The following is a 17,665-nucleotide window of genomic DNA, read 5'->3' as shown; positions in this document are numbered from 1 at the left end:
AGTGAGCATACCCGATAAACAGGACACTTACAGCAACCATGATACCCTTGATGCAACTAAAAATTTGTATTCCCAACTTTGTCTCATTGGCCCTCCTTTTGGTTTTGGTACAGTTTATTTTTTGCGATGTGGGTGAATGGGCGGTATTTTACTCTGATGTTTTATCTTACTAAATATTTGTATTCTGTGTTTGTGTGTAAGCATTACCTCCCCAGACAGTTACCTCTCCCTGCCGAGGCTGTGGCTCTGGTCCCTGTTGGACTGAGTTGCCTGTCTGTGGTTGCTCGCCATGTGTTTTTTTAACTACCTAATCCCTGTTGCAGTGGTGCGGAGGCTATCTAACCTCCCTGAGTCTTAATGTAAGGCATATTTGGATTTCCCTGGTCTTGGTTTAGTGTTTGATGATTTTGTGATGGCTGGCCTTGGCCCGTCAAACTCTGTTCGTGGTATGCTTTTAACCGACATCTGTCTGCCAGGTGGCCCATCCTGTAGCAGTAGTCAGTACCAGGCTACCTTGGTCTCCTATTTCTAGGTCAGCCCTTCTCCTACATTGAAAATTTGGTGAGGCTTGGATCCCAGTCAGAAGCCTCTCATCTTATTCTACCTCTGACTCTATCCCGATCGGTGCCCTTTGCCTACCCCCTATCTCCTAATGTGAGGGATGCACTGCTCTGCTTTCTTCCTGTGCTTTCTGTGTGCACGCTCTTTCTCTTCCGCCCTTAGCTGGCACCTTTCTTCCACATCCCGTCTGGATTACCTCCACTCTCAGCAATAACCTGTTATGTTTTCTCTTCAATTTGCTCTCTATGGTTTCCTCAGATACCTGGGGAAATCCTTTAGCTCCTCCCTCGTCATCAGATCCTGGTGAACTGGGGCCACCTCCCACGCTCTCACTAGCTGTATCACTGTCTAGAACTGCCACAAACGTTCCTGTCACTTGTATGTGTTCTAGACCAGTGGGTGTGCCTGTTCTCAGTGCTGCTGGGGTTCTATGTGTTGGACATGACGGATTCTGGGTCAAACTTCTGAGAGCCCTCATAAAGGACTGGGGTTGCACTTGGACTGCCTGGGCCTGCTGGCCTCTTAGCATCTCCTTGGGCCTAATTGTTTAGCGTTTTGCTGACAAGTTTCTATTACTGGTGGCTTGGAGTATCCTAATGTGGAGAGAGTGGGTGAGAGCATATCTATACATGCATATAGTGGGGAGGTGCTGATGCCTTGCTTGCTATTTGCAGTGCCAGGCTGTGGATCTGGGCTTCCTCAAAGATGGGCTTTAGTTCTAATAATGCCTCTCTTCTGTCTTTCTCCTGACCTGTGTATTTGGTTCATATGTGTTCTCTCATGTATTCAATTGTGCTAGTGCCACAAGTTCTCTCCTTTAGCCAGGGAGATGTATGTGCCTTCATATGTGTATACCATTCTTGGCAAACCTTATTAAGTGTTTAAGCCTGTGTGGGGAGCCTGATTTGCATGTGTTTTAATTGTGACTACATGATAAGTTTGACAGTTTCATAGCACAAGGTACCTTAGCTTCTTTTTAGGGAATCTTTGGTTTTGATCTAACTGTGGGGGAAAATATACATGGGGTTACTTCTTCTAATTACTTTACTACTGGCTCAGTGCTATCTACAGATGCATTAACAATGCAACATCAACATCTCATAAGCACAAATAATGCATATGAAGGGTTGCAACATAACAAAAGAACATTTTGTCAATAGAAACAGTATCTGAACAACTTTGACTCTTGGCATCAAATACATTTTGTAAGAAATAACAGCACTTTCATATGAAACATTGGGTCATCGCCAACAACACAATACTAAAGACGAAACACAGTTTGCAGCGATTAACAGTACCACAACATCACACATATACCTTACATCAATAATTGCACCTTGCATCACACGCAAGGGCCTTGCGTATCATCTGTATCATGCCCAGCGGTCTAAGCAACCGACACCTAAAAACTGACAGAGAAAAAATGATGACTTTGTCAAAAATTCCTTAGTCTGCTCTTGGTGCATGCTATCCTGTGACCAAGGAAAGCTCTGTGCGGTACACAGGACTAAGCGAGCCTGATAGTCTGTCAATATCAGCTCCAGGACAAAGTACCGCAAAGGTTCAAAAAGAAGAAAACCTACAACTACTCCTTCTCTAGTCCTGGCTCCAAGACTATGGAATTATCTCCCTCCTGAAATCAGAACAAACCCCCTGATAGTAGCATTAAAAAAAGAAGTCAAAGGATTACTCTTGAAGAGCCAAATGGGACAACAAACCAATTGCTTTCCTTAGTAACTTTAACGCCTTGTGTACAACTCTGGCCTACTGCACTACTAAGCATTTTGTGCATTTGAAACCTCTTATTTCGTGTATCATTTTCTTTTGTACTTGCTTAATATCTATGAGTTGATGTACAGCGCTATGATACTCTAGCAGGTCTTGTTCATGCTATATAAAACTTATTAAAAAAAACAGTATGACAAGAGTTTGTGGAAAAAAAGAAAAGCTTGAGAACCACAGGCCCCTCTTGGCCAAACACAAGTTACACAGCAATCTTCCAGGTCAAAATCTTTTTCCTTAAATGTCCGAATCACACCCTGGATCCAACACCTCTCACTTCTTACAGATACCAACGGTATTGAGAAACCGGTGGCACTGAGAAACCTTTTCAGACCAAAAAATAAGACTGAGGTGTCAACTCCAACAATAAATACAAAAACTATTCACCTTTCCCTAGGTAGCTGACTATCAAAAAAACGTAACTTCCGCTGGATCGCCTCCGAGGCCGCCTTGAGACTACTCAGCTAGAATATATAAAATAGGTTATATGCCAGATTTTTGTCAGTGGCAGGGTGCTCAGGTTATCTTTTTATGCTTCTCTCTAGTTTGACATATACCACATGTTTTACTAAGGTTCTGATGTAGTCGCTTACCCTCTGTGATGGCTGCTTCAGGATGAACCTCTACTCCGCGGATTCAGCAGAACTTCCAATCAATTGTGGTGTCTGCTCACCTTCTTGTTGCAGAAATGTGAATCCGTCCAGGCGGGTTACAATTCCTTTGGCTGCAGTCAGTTTTATTGTCTGTCTTGATAAGTGCTACTTTTCCCCTCAGGACAGTTTTAAATCCCAACAAAGCCAACTAAGTTCTATCTAATTTGCAGACTTTTTTTTTCCCTGCATCATCCATCGGCCCCACAACATCCTCTCTCCCAGAGTTGGGCACCAGCCGAGACTGCAGGCATCTGTTATGAAGATAGTTCAGGATGAGGGAACAGAGACACCCTTTTCTTTAGATGCCGGCCCTCTAGCCAAGATGCTGACACACTAGACTTCAAAATTAAAGAAAGTATCTTATCACTCTTCCCAGGAGAACCCTTGGCCAAGGCGCTGTTGACAGAGACACAGCCATGAGGCTGAGAACTGAAAACCATGCTCTTTTAGAGCAGTATTTAGTAAGTAGAGCTAGGAATTGAGATCCGATCTTCTGTATCCTCTAAGTTGGAAGGAGAACTAAACCAGTTCTAATACAAACAAGCTCTGATGTATTCTATATCCTGAAGGAGATTTATTTGAGACTTTTTCCAGTTGAACAGCAGGCTATGAGTTGGAAAAACCTAGATAGCTGTTTTAATTGCCTCCACTTCTTGATTCCTTGAAACCTAAAGAATAATGCAATCATCCCACAGAAAGGACCCACCAGATGTTCCATCAGTTTGATAAACACTCTGTGGAAGATTTGAGACTCTAATGAAAACAGTCCTTCTCTAAATGTGATTTTCTGACCCAACGTTTGATCCTCTTTAGAGCCAGTACTTTGCAATAGGCTCCTTTTGCTTTCTGTAGCAGAAACAATGATAGTGTAAAGTCCTGTTCCTCTTTCTTTCTTGTGAACTGGAATCCCAGCTTTTTTCTAAAACAATGAAGTGATACCCTGTCTTAACGCTTAGACTTGGCCTTTGGGAACAAGTGTAGAGATGTATCCTGGCCCTAAAGGTATAGAGATAAAGTCTACAACATAGCCATGTCACTTTGTATCCAAAACCCAGTGATATAAAATGTCAATTTACCAGGCTCAAAAAGAAATATTGGTCATGTCTGCTCACTGGATCTACATTTTCTACTGTACTCAAGTTGTCAGGTTTGCTCTTGTTTATTCTGATTAGAAGATGTTTGGACTACAGTTGGTCTCCTTATCTAATTGTCTGGTCTGAACACTCTTTCAGACAAATTGGAAACGCAAGAAGAATATTTGTTTTAGTCTCATCCTCCTTAGTTGGAGTAACCATATGACTTCTCTTTATAAGGCAAAACATGTTTACTGTCTTTGAACCCTTTTGTGACCATTTGCTTCAATAAGTCACCTCAGAGACAGATGCTTGAGAAAGGAATCTTTAATAATGCAGCCATACCTCCAAGATTTGCTTTCCAATCTCTCATCCATGTATGCCTTCTGGCTATACCAGAAGCACCAGTGCTAAAGCAGATGTTCTTAGCTCCATACAAACAATGTCAGAAAGGAAACATGCCTGCTGTTTCATTTGAGACAGAAAATCAGAATTGGTCCTTCTAAAAATTCAAAATCTTTGACCAAGGGCTGTTCTTTGTATGCTGCATCAGTTCCTGCTCTGAATGCCAGATGTTTCCTAGAATAGGCTTTTTCCATGGCAGTTGTTTTGTGCTTTTTTAGTTTTTCTACAGGAGTACATTACACTGGATTTATGTATTCCCTCTCAAAGTAGCAAAAATCGAGTCAATCTTCAAGGAGTGTGACAGGAATGTATCACCATCTCCACTGCCATTCATCTTTTGCTCGAATTATGGGATCGTAAAATGATCAAAATCACACCATTATCTTACAATAATAGCATTTATCTTATCATATAAAGGTAGTCCTGGAGCAGATGTTCTGTTACATTAAGGAAAGAGATCATCAACTGAGTCTTCGTCAATACCATCTCGATATTTGCCCCCGATCTCCAGATGGTAAAGTATAGGGGAAAAAAAGTTTACTTATCTCAAACTATCTTTTTAAATATTTTTATGTTAAATATAAATGTACATTCATGATATATATTTATTTTAAATGTAAATTAAAATAAGGAAATGTTGCAGTACTGATAATTTTATTTGAAATAAATCTTTAATAACAGAAATATATTAATTCAAAATACATTTGGGTAAAGTTTAAATAAAAAAATTATCATGAGAAACATATTTTTTACTGTGCATTAATAAATATTAAAATAGGTGCATATCAATATTTAAAATTAATAAGGATATATTTGAATACAATTATTGTTACATTCATTTTGAAATTTCTGAATAATGTATAACATTAGTTTAGCAATAAAGAATAAAAAGAAATTCATTTTATATTTTTTAACATTGAATTATTTTTATTCATATTATCAACTATTTTAAATAATTTAATTTAATTTAACATTATTTCCTATGGTGTTTTACTTTAATTCCATACCTCTGTAATTTTCTTTAGGAGTGTGTTACAGTAAGAGTAGATGGTCATGTGTAGTGCTGGACTTATTACAGTTTTTAGTGTAGTACTTTACCCTCAGAATTTGGAAATAAGAAAAAAGTAGCAAATTACTCAAAAGTGTAACTTACTCAAAAGTGTAAGTTACATCTTTGTGAATCTAGGACTTTATTGTTGTCCATTTGAAAGTGCCTGTCCTATCTGGCCACCTGCAGGATCAAATAGTGATCTTTAAAGTAAAGTAGCTTGGTCATTATTAGGGCTCCCGGTTTTATGGTATTTATTTTTTTGCCATTTCCGTCTGTATTTATCCATATTTATTTTTCGGGCTTTTTTTCTGTATATATCCACATTTATTTTTGCCACAAGCAAAAGACGACGCTACAGCTAGTATTTTTCCACATTTATTTAAAATGACAGTGCACACATGCGCTCAGTTGTTATTGGTCAACACTATACATTCATCTGAAAACTTTGCCATTTGTAAAATGTTCCAAATATGATTAAAAGTGCTATCACAAGCCATTTGTCTCAGAGCCTTGCAGTTTCTGTCATCGGCAGAGTGCCACATCCTTTCCCCCACTGAACACCATACTGCCCCACTGAGAGAAACTCACACTGCTTTCAGCTGCAACCCAATTGTGCTTCACCAGTGCTAAAGCTGTCCCTGGCCATCACTATGAGGATTGATGTTTTGTGTGTGCAGAAGAGAACAAGCATTTGCAATGCAATAGGTCTCGCATTTACACTAGTTTAAGCTATTGGCATTGTAAATGACAATGCCTTTTATTTATCTGTTTTAAAAACCAAAGCATAATAAATAAAAGGCATTGTCATTTACAGTGCCAATAGCTTAAACTAGGGTAAATGCGAGACTTATTGCATTGAAAATGCTTGTTTATTACTCCTTTGTCTGCCCATAGCATGTTCCAGGGAGACTGGCAAGCTTCTTGTAACACTACTTGCATCGAAAATGTGGTGCGTCTTGGCTGTTACAAGTCTGTTGCTAAAGATTTGCCATGCCCTGTGACGTAAGAAGATGCACCGTTCCCCAGCGTGCTGTCAAGGGACAGGCTAGTACAGGACAGCATTGTGCCCTATGTCCGAAATGATTAATGCCACCCTGGAAAATGAACGAATAGTCCATTTAAACTGCGTTCATGCTGCTGCAGGGGCTCCTAATGCAACAGCAGCGAGACCCCCCCAAGGATGTTGTGATGTAATGTGTAGAAAAATAAGTTTAAAAAAAGATGCAAAATAACTCTTATCGTGTGGTGCAAGTAACAAAACAGTTCATCTGCTCCACTTTTGACCCACGAAGACAGTGCAATCAATGTTACGATTCTAAAGGGAAACAAGGCGCAGAGCCTATAAGGGATATAGGAACTACACTACACGCTGGTGCGTCATATTTAATATGGGGAAAAGTGAAGTACGAGCGGCGCAAGGAGCTTGTAAATAAGCCCCAATCAGTGATCTCTGTTGAAGGCCTGGAGGCAGGCAGGACACAGCTCATGTTGGGTCATTAGACTCCTGCTTAGGGAGAAAGGAAGATTGCTGTTGGGTAGAACTTAACCCCCACTCTTTGTTCCTGTTTAAAAGATTCAAGCCTATTGGCTTGAATTCCAATGATACAAACGTGCAGAGCTGTGTTAAGTGTGATGATTCGGTTTTTGTTTAATGCACGCCTGGCACTGCAGGTTGACTCACACACAGTGCACATCGCGCGTGACACGCTTTAGAAGCATTTTCGTTCGAGCGCGTGTACAAACATACCAGAGTCGACAGGATCCAGTGTACTTCAGGATGCGGACACCTTTAAACTTTGGCCAAAAAGAAATACCAGACGCAGGAATTATCGAGCATAGACACAGCAGCACGAGCCTTTAGTATGGGAATTGTTCATTTGTGTCTTAACAATATTAATGCTTTATTGTTGTACTGTGGCTGCAGCTGACTGCAAAATCCGGATGTAACAGAGTGACAGTTTTCATGTTGTATCAGGTTAATAATGCACAAAGATCCATACGTATAGATGTCAGATGCTGCGTTAGCTAAGCTTTGTCCCCTATGGACATCACCACAGCCGGCACCTGCCACTGGCCTCCCTGGGCGGAATTCTTACAATGGACATTCGAATTGTTGGTGACAGCGCGCATTGTGCTGAAATTACGCACTGGAAAAATCATTTGTAATTATTTAATGCACATGCACTCTGTGTTGTTTAATGAAACATTTAATTTCGCTTCATGCAGCCTGCCTGTTGGAATGCAACAAACATTTGAAGATATTATGAAAGCGTTTAAAAAATTAAATGGCACGGTGTGTGACGTACATAGTTAATTGTTAAAACGCAATTTTTTCAAGTGATTTTCCACATACAAAACGTCGTGTAAACTTTAGAACAAAAACCTTCCCCAATATATTTTCATACGTGGGTATTGTACAAAATAATTTATGTAACTACTGTACAGTGACGGTCAAGAGGGTAAGCCTACATCAGACTTTCTATAGTGTAGTACCGGGCGTCATATTATTTACATTGCTAATCCGTGCACCTCACAAAACGAGTCCAAGTGCTGTAATCGTGCTCACAACATGGTGCAAGAGCCACAGCTCACACAACAATGGTGTGAATAGAGGCTCCTAATCTGACTCTAGCAGGGGCTCTGAAAGGGGGGAAATAACAACAAAGCCTCATTAACAAGTAAATGGTCTTTCAAAGACCTGTGAAGTACTCCGGTGGGGCTGGCAGCTCTGTGTTCGCCAGGGAAGCTGTCTCAGCCCGGGCGGACACCACTTAACCCTCTAAGGAGGGGGAGACACCAGACGGCAGCACAGCAAAATGTACTAGTATTTTCCCGTTTTTATATATAAATACAGAGAAAGGAAAACTTGTTTTCCGTCTGTATTTATATGTAAAAATCCGTAAAAACGGAAAACCGGGAGCTCTAGTCATTATAGGCCTGAATGGTGCACTGAGAAGTGGGCTGTGCTCCAGTTTACTGTCTTCTCTTTCCACAGAAAGGGAAGAAGGATGAAAAACCTGCGGCACTACTGGGTTCGAAATCCACCTTTCTATGAATTTAATCATATCATAGCCCTCTGCTTCTTCCGGACCTCTCACCACATGTATAACTTTGCACCTGGCACACCCTTCATCATCTTCCACCTTCCACTCTAAGAAGCAAATTTGATGTGTGAGGTGCTCGATTTGCCTCTGTATTTCTGTTGTCAGGAGTTGGAGTTTTTAAGTGAAGTCCGAGTTTGAATCTCTCTTTCAGCGTGCTTTTGTTTGTCTTCTCTCAAGAGTGTAGAGTGAACTGCAGAAGCATCTATGTTGGTTTCTAGAGATTCTTGTGTGGTGCCAAATGTCTCCAGAATTATATCCAGTTTGTTCGACTTAGCACTTATGCATGCGTTCATGTGAATGGTGCACATCAACCAGGTCCATTATTGATTTCTTTTTCAAACAAACTTTATTGCCTTTTATTTGTCAATTAGCAATTCCACAGATCATGGTATATGTAGATTCAAAACATTTCCATGTCCATTCTATTACATTGCATTACATGCCTTCCCCCCTATTTATGAGTCCAATATGCAACTGTCGCACCAATTGTCTGGTGATGATAATACCACATTGGCCTTATTGTCCCCCCTCCTCCCTCTTCCCCAACAAAATTGCTAACTATTTCCCCCTCCCACCCCACACTGCTGTCTCCCCATTACATCTCTTGAGCTCGAAGGGTCTACTCCCCTGTGTCTTACAGTGTGTCATGGCTCTTCGCAGGCGCCTCTTTCCTCGCCCCTGTCCTCCTCTGTGGAGATATGTTAAAGGTCCCCACTCTCCCAGGATCCACGGTGACACTCCGTCCAGGCCTTGCCTCTATGGTAGCTCCTGTTGTTGGGGTCTCTCGGGGTTGGAGGCGTCAGATGTCTGCTCATCTCCCTGCAGGTCATCCATCAGCACTTTCCATGCCCTGGCTCTGTCTAACTTGCCGATCCCTCTTCTCGCATTTCTAAGCAGGACCCTGCTCTCGCATACAGCCCATTTCACCAGCTCTCGCTTCCAGCTGTGTACCCTGGGGCCTCCCGGGTTCTTCCAGTTATGAGTGATTGCTCGCTTTGCGAGTATGAAGGCAAGATCTTGGAACCTGTTCGTGGTCCTAGTTTTGGCCTTGTGAGGAAAGAAACTAAGCAGGACATCCTCCGGTGTGCATGGGCTACCCTAGCTGTCTCCTGTGTTACTTCCTGCCAGTAGTGCATTAGCCAGATGCAGTTCCATATCATGTGGATGTAAGTCGCCCCCAGTGTATTACATCTCGGGCACCGGGCATCCTCCCTAGCAAAATATCTGTTGATACGCTCTGGGGTCATATACCCTTGATGTAGTGTATAGAAACTAATCAGGCTAAAGCGGGCATTTCTGGAAACTTTGGTTGTCCGTTCTAGTATGTGCTCCCAGTCCTTGTCTTCTAGCGGTCTGGTAATGTCTTCCCCCCTCTCTCAACCATTCTAGTGGTTGTATGGAGTCCCGTCCTATAGCCCTATAAAGACATGCAAATGCCTTTATAGACCCCCAGCAAGACTTATATATTCGCAGGTGGCCTGTCGAGCTGGGTCAGTTGTGCCCGTTCCCCAGTGTCACTGCATGACCCCCGTAACTGCTCCATATAGTAGGAAGTGCCCTTGTGGGATATCCCAGTCGGCGGTGAATTCTTCAAAGGTGAGCAGCTCCCTGTCCCAGTCGTGGTCACCCTTGTGGCTCCCTCCTGTACCCAATTGTCTATTCCCCGCCATTGTCTCTCATGGGGGAGGGCACCCAGCAGCGTCATTGCCATTTCCGGTGAATATGGGCGTTTCGTTCAAGTTTTCTGCATGCACCGACCCCAGCACCGTGTTATAACTATATACTCATTACTGCTGGTCTGCTGAGGTTTGATGGTCCCTAGTAGTGTTTGGAACACGTGCAGTTTGTCCGGGGCGAAGGGTGGCACCCCCCTGTCCGGGTCTATGCTCCCCACCACCCACTGTGCAAATCTCTGCAGTTGGCCTGCCAGATAGTATGCTTCTGTATACGGTACGGTGAGACCCCCCTCCAATCGGGGTCATTTTAAAGTGTTAAAGGCTACTTTCCTCTGACCCGCTCCCCAAATGAACGTTGACAGGCAGGAGTCCAGCTCCCGAAACCAGGCCACCGAGCTCCACACCAGCAGCGCAGTGAAGAAGTACTGAAGCCTAGGGAGAGTCACCATTTTGAGTAGGGGGGTACGGGCCATCACTGAGAGGAGAAGCTTTCCCCAAAAGGCCATGTTATCCTTAAGCGAACTCAGTGCTCTCTCTATATTTCCTTCTTTCATATCTTCCGTGGCATGGAAGATGCGCACTCCCAGGTTGCGGAAACATTCAAAAGGGAATAATCTGGACTTCTGTCAATTGACTCGAAGGCCCGACAGGGCACCAAACTCATCCATCAACGACCTTGCCCCCGGAAGGTCCTCACCTATGTGTCGTAAGATTAGTAAGAGGTCGTCCGCGTATAACGCTATGTGGTGCCTCTGCCCCTCCAATTGGAGCCCGCGGCAAGCCCTTTCAGATCTCGCCACGCAGGCTAAGGTTTCCACGGCTAAGGCGAACAATAGTGGGGAGAGGGGACAACCCTGGCGTGTGCCCCTCTCCACGCTGTACTGTTCCGATATCATGCGCCACATGCGGACTCTTTTGCCACCGGATCAGTATAAGGGCCATCTTGGTTAAAACGGCATAGAGGAACCCCAACTCAAGGCTATCAAATGCCTTTTCCATGTCAACCAGGTCCATTATTGATTTAGGCTTCCCTATTCTTAGTCCAGGTATTCCTTTCAACTGGGTCCACATGTAAGGAGTGCAACATGTCCTAGGAAATGCAGAGGTTGATTGTAGGTAGTAGTGGCAGCTGGTCACCTTTAAATGCGGAAAGGCGTAATCCTTGGTTCAATTTCCCGTGAGCAAGCTTGACTTCTTCATGGAGGTCTCAAAGTTTTCTCACACTTTCTTGCACGCAGTTGTACTCCCTCACGCATTCTCACTTAGGGCCTTGTTTATATCTTGTCGGTTGACCTGTTGTCCCAGCAGGACGATGGAGTAAATTACTCTGCCGCCCTGGAGGAGGTACCGCCTGCCACATTTCTAAATAGGATGGCAAACCTTGTCAATGCTTTTCACTGTTTGGGACAAGGCTCCTGCAACATGACAGAGATCTTCACCAAATAGTTTTTGTTTACAGATATATTTGAAATGCTAACATGGGATCTTCCTTTTTAAAATAAAAAAGATAATGGCTTTTTTGCTGTGGGAGTCATCTCCCATGGCAAGAGGGGCACTATCTTTTTTTACTGTCTCGTACGGCCAGGGTTTGCTTGATGGTGACAGACAGTAAGAAAATGTCTATATCTGTATCGATCCTAATTGGCTGGCTGGACGTATAGTCAATTTTCCAACAGCCCTTACTCCATTGGACCATTGAAGAAGTTTGGCCAAGGCAGTGACAGAATAATCAGTGCAGTGGCCAAACTTAAAGTATACTAGCATCTAAATCGGGTGGCAGGTGGACCACTGTTTTGAAATGGAGGGAACTCTGTGCCAACATACAAATCAGGCCTTTTGTCTCATTCACTCACATTCACTCACTCTCATTTGAACTTGCACTTTTATTCCCTTCGACTGACTCAATGTGACATGGTCTCAATTTCTCATACAGTCTTACTCATTCTCACTCTGACACAATCAGTCTCACTCATTTTGAATCACGTATTCTCACTCTGACTCACTCAGATCCACTCAATCTCACTTTCTTTTACTCATTCCCACTTATTATCACTCATTCTATCTCACTCAGTATCACTCTGAATCACCCATGCTGTCTTACTGTAAGGAAATGCCTCTTTTTGCATGCTCACCCCCAAAGTTTCGGATATTGCAGTTGTTTTCGACTGAGAGTTCACTGAGGCCTGCTAACAAGATCTCAGTGCCATTGTTCTGACCTGTAAAAGTATATGTTTGATTTGCTTTTACCCAATTAGTAAGACTTTACTTATAAGTTCCTAGTGTATGGTACGAGCGGTACCCAGGGCCTGTAAGTTAAAGTGTCTCACAAGGGCTATAGAACGTATTGTACCATAAGATGTGACAATGTGAAAATGTGTTTCCCAGACTGCCACTGTCAAGCTGGCAGAGCAGTTTTTAAGTGCTAACTCAACTTTGACATTTAAAGAAATAGCAAATTCCAGACCTCCCTTTTTAATATATATATGTCGCCCCTACAGCAGGCCTATTGAGACCGAAGACAGGGTACTGTATATTAATAAAGTAGGATATGTATTTTTATATGTCCAAAAAGGGAAAACCCCAAATTTGCCTTTTTACTGCATAAAAGACAGTAGCCCCATTGGCGAGTGCAGGGCTACCCTATGATACCTCAGTGGCGCTAACTTCTGAATGGGATTACTAATGTTGGTACTTCAAGGTATACAAATTGTTACATTAAAGCCGACTTGATGCTCAGATTGAATTTAATGTAACTTTTTAAGAACTCACTTTGTTGACCAGGTTTTCCAGTGGCCATTTGCAGATGCTGGCTACAAGTCAGCCTTCTGCCCTCTAGGGGAGAAGTGTGAACGATTACCATAAGTGAGAACAATTGAGGCCTGTAATTGGAAGAGGTTTTACCTCTCACTAGCAGAAAACCACACAGGGTGTGCGCACAAAAGTTGAGCTTCTTCAAACGAAGCTGTCTTTGACGGGCTGCTCCTTTTGTTGAGGTAGATGTGTGAGTATATGGAACAGAGAGGGGAGACAAGCTGCCAAGCTACTTTTTTTGTGGGTGTGTAGCCCTCAGTTAGCCACACCTCTAGAGTGGGCTAACAAGCTCCACACACCAAGAGAGGGGTTCTGGCATCTTGGGAGTGGACACAATAGTGCACTCAGGGAGAACTAGATGTCACACTTTGCAGGAAGTCATCATCCGGTGGGAAAGGCCTACTAGCCCATTGGCTAGTGACAGCCACATCCTCCAAGGGCATTTCCTGGGCATAAATATGGCAACCCTGGAACCCAGACCTCAGATCACATCTGGACTGGAGAGAGGACGAAAGAAGGACAGCCCTGCTGTTCCGTGGACAAAGTAGGAGATGCTGCACTTGCCGCTGGACTTCACCTGCTGATTCTTGGGCTAGCAAAGAGGCATATGCTTGAGGTGCCTGTCTTATGGAAAAGTCGCTCCAGAGTCCCAGACAGAGATGTGAACTCCAAGAGTGAGTTGGCTGACTTACTGTTACACTACCAGGGCTACAAAAGCTAGCCGCCCTTTCTGGCTAGCTAGTAGCCAAATAAGTTTGACTGAAGCTGACTGCCGACATGCAGCCCGGATGACTAAGTCCTAGTGCTCAAACATTGCACCTGAATCTGCCAGATCTAGACACTAGCCTTCACCAAAGGAAACTACCTGTTTTGATGTGACCGCAGGCCAGTATTCCATTGGCAACAGGGCATTTGCTGGACCAAAGAGAACTTCGAGGGACATCGACACCTGTAGCCAAAGTCGCCCCAAAAGGACCTTGGACCAAGGAGTACACCCAGAAAGGACCCTGTTGACCGCTCAGCATTCTCAGCATCTTACAGCATCTACAGCATGCTGTAGATGGTGTACGATGCTGTCCAACCATAGAGCCTGGAACTGGACTGGAAACTGCTTTGGTGTCAAGGTAACTGTCCAACTACTCCCCACTAGCTCCTCTGACCTTCCTACTGTCAGAGCTGGATGCTCAACGCGGGCCAGAGTAGTCAAGCACAAATCTTGAATTTTGTTACAAAATTTCCGAGCTTTGCCGTTACCAATGCTTTTTTGAATTTTGGTGTAAAAAGCTGAGATTTACATTTTGCTTAGAAATCGATAGATGGTCTGCCTGGCGATCTATTTTTGGCTGATCGCAGTCACTGGGCATGCTACACCTTATTATTAGCAAATGCCATATCTGATGGAGCACCTGTCCCAATTTCATGGAAGTCTGCTGAAGTGGTCCCCATACACAAAAAGGGAGCAGGGGATGACCCCGCCAATTACAGAGCAATAAGTCGGATTGATGCTATGCAGAAGTTCTTTGGCCGGATGCTTCTGCATAGGATTCAGTCATGGTCTGAATATGGGGAGATCCTTTTCCAGTTCCAGGCTGGCTTTAGATCAAAGACTGGGACAATGGTCCAAGTATTCAGATTCCTTCTAATTTATTGGAAGGTTGTGGTGCTAGGCAAAGGCAGTCTCTACCTTGCATTCATTGATCTGAAGACTGCCTTTGACCTGGTTCTCAGATCCAGGCTAAGGGTAACGCTTGGCGAAATGGGTATCACCCCTTTTGTCCTTAACTTACTGGTCCGCCTCCAGGAGGGGAACTTTGCCCAGGTCAGGTGGGGGAACAGGGACAACTAACAGAGCGCATCCCTGTCAATAGATGAGTAAGACAGGGCTGTGTTCTGGCCCCAACACTGTTCTCCCTATATGTGAACGGGATAGTGGATTTCCTCCTGGAGGAGCCAGCAGAATCGCCCATCCTGGGGGGCAAAAAGATACCAACTCTGTTGTTTGCAGATGACACTCTGTTGATATCCAAGACCCCAGCAGGGCTACAGCACCTAATTGATAGATTCCACCTTTTTTGTGACAATCGGGGATTAGTCATAAATGGCACCAAAACTAAATTTATTGCCTTCAACTCCCACAAGCCATGTTGGAAATGCCCTCTTCTAAGTAGGATTCCACTTGAAAAGGTCGACACCTTTGACTATCTAAGTGTAGGACTTTCCGATAAAATGACCTGGAGACCCCACCTAGGTAAGATGCTGATAGCCCACAAATGCTTGGCCGGAGTAATAGTGAAAGAACATCAACTTTCCCACACTAGGCCTGTAGCTCCAGCCCTTCAGATATACCATACAACGGTGGTTAGCGCTGTCCTTTTCAGAGCAGAAGTCTGGGGATTTGATAAACTAGATGAGCTCTGCAGATCAGAACATACAGTTCTAAGAGACCTAGTCACAGCACCCAAATACATTCCCCTCACCCTGTTACTAATGGACATGGGTAGGCGGTCAATAAGTGATATAGCTAGGCTACACCCCCTACTTTTCTGGGCTCACATTAGGTGGACTCCTGAGCTCTCTCCTTATGCAGAAGCCCTTACTGAGATCATCAGCCTAGATACTGGGGGGAAAATAGGCTGGATACTTGACATTTAGAGAACGCTGTCAGCGATAGGGCTTTGTGGCTGCTGGGCTAGCCAGGAACCCCCAAGGAGAGAGGAACTTAAAAACCCTATACTGGGAATGGGTGGACCAGCGAGAGATTAGCAGATCCAATGTGGGCAAATTGACAACAGATTTCTACTCTCACAAACAAATGAGGTATTATGAGCCCTTCCTTGATTTAATCAAGGTACCGATAGATAGAACACTGCATATGCACTTTAGGTATGCATTCCTTCCTGTTTGCGAAGTGACAGCAAAATGGTCTGCAAACATGAGAAAAGTTGCCCAAGCTGCAAGACCCCGACAGAAAGCATTGCCCACTTACTGTTTGCTTGCCCGGCGTACAAAACACCATGGGCCAAATGGCTGAGACCGCTTTGCCGGCAACTTGGCACACGGGACCACCACATCGCACTATGCATTCTTAAGTCTGAGTCCAGACCATTTTTCTCTTGTGCGTAGCAAAGTTTTTGGGTCAAGCCTGGCTCGCAAGGTGGAAAGCACTTACAAAATAGATACAGCTTTTATTCTACACAGGACAGCAGGGACTCTAAAGCCACATCAGTATTGATGCTAGAATTATCACGCACAAGCACTTTATTTTTTAAATTCCGGTTGTCAGCCTAAGCAAATTGAAAGTCTTTTCAATTACTGTACCACTGCTCTTGCCTTCGTCGATGAAATATTGATTGTTTTTATATTGGGTTTTAGGATAATCATGTACATATTTATCATTGTTACTCTCTTTTTATCAACATTTTTAATAAGTCATATGTATTTTAGACAGAAGGAGCTAATTGACTAGCTGGCTGTACTAATGTCCATGCTAACCACATACGTTGTACTTTTGCACTCTCTTTTTAAGAAAAAACAATAGTAATGTCACTCTTGTTTTGCAGGTTTTATGACATTTCTTTCGAAATAAAGCTTAAATTGAAAAATATATCTATATCTCCTCAACACATTGGTGGGTTTTATTGGTTTTGCCATTGCAGGCCAGGTCCCATGTTCTATCGCCTCAAGCAGGGAAGCCCATCGAGGTATGGATTGGTCTACTCTGGCTTTACGCTGGAAGGGGTGTGTGTTGGGAATGGCCCTTTTTGCAGGCTTATCCCCAAATGTTTTGCTTCTTCCTCCTATTTTTCCTGTCTTTGTTGGTTTTAGGACTATGGGCACATTACCACTGCTGCTCAGTGCTAAAGTGCATATGCTCTCGGTGTAAATTGTGTTATGGATCGGTGTTCCATGATAGGCAAATTTGATTTACTGGTAAGTCCCTAGTAAAGTGCACTGAGAGTGCCAGGACCTGTAAATCAAATGCTACTAGTAGGCTTGCAGCACTGCACCTACAGAAGTAGCCCTGTAAAGGTAACTCAGACCTGCCATGCAGAGTCTGTGTGTAGTTTGTAATTGCCATGTTGATTTGGCAAGTGCACCCACTTGCGAGGCCTTAACCTTCCCTTTTCTTACCTGTGAGTCACCCCTAAGGTAGGCCCAAGGTACCCCTGTGGGCAGGGTGCAGTGTATGTGAAAGGTGGGACATGCCCTGATGTGTGTGTCATGTCCTGATATTGAAATACTGCCAATTTCGCTTTTCATTATGGCAAAGCTACCTGTTCCCAGAGGATAGAATGGGGAGTTTGCTTATAACATCTTATAAACATTACTACCACTGGGAACAAGGTAGGAAAATAAAGTTTAGCATGACAAAACTCATAATGTTAAAATACATCTTTTAGTGAGGGTGATTTTTACACTCTGTGTTTGAAAATACCACTTTTAGAAAGAAGGTATTTTCTTGCTTAGCCATCCAATGTGCCTTTGCTAGGATGTGTATTGACTGTCTGGCTTTGGAGTGACAGTGGCTGGGGATAGCTCAAGAGAGTCG

The sequence above is a fragment of the Triturus cristatus genome, chromosome 8, assembly GCF_964204655.1.
Source record: "Triturus cristatus chromosome 8, aTriCri1.1, whole genome shotgun sequence".
Lineage (NCBI taxonomy): Eukaryota > Metazoa > Chordata > Amphibia > Caudata > Salamandridae > Triturus > Triturus cristatus.
The sequence above is the reverse complement of the archived record's forward strand: the minus strand, read 5'-3'. Positions refer to the sequence as shown.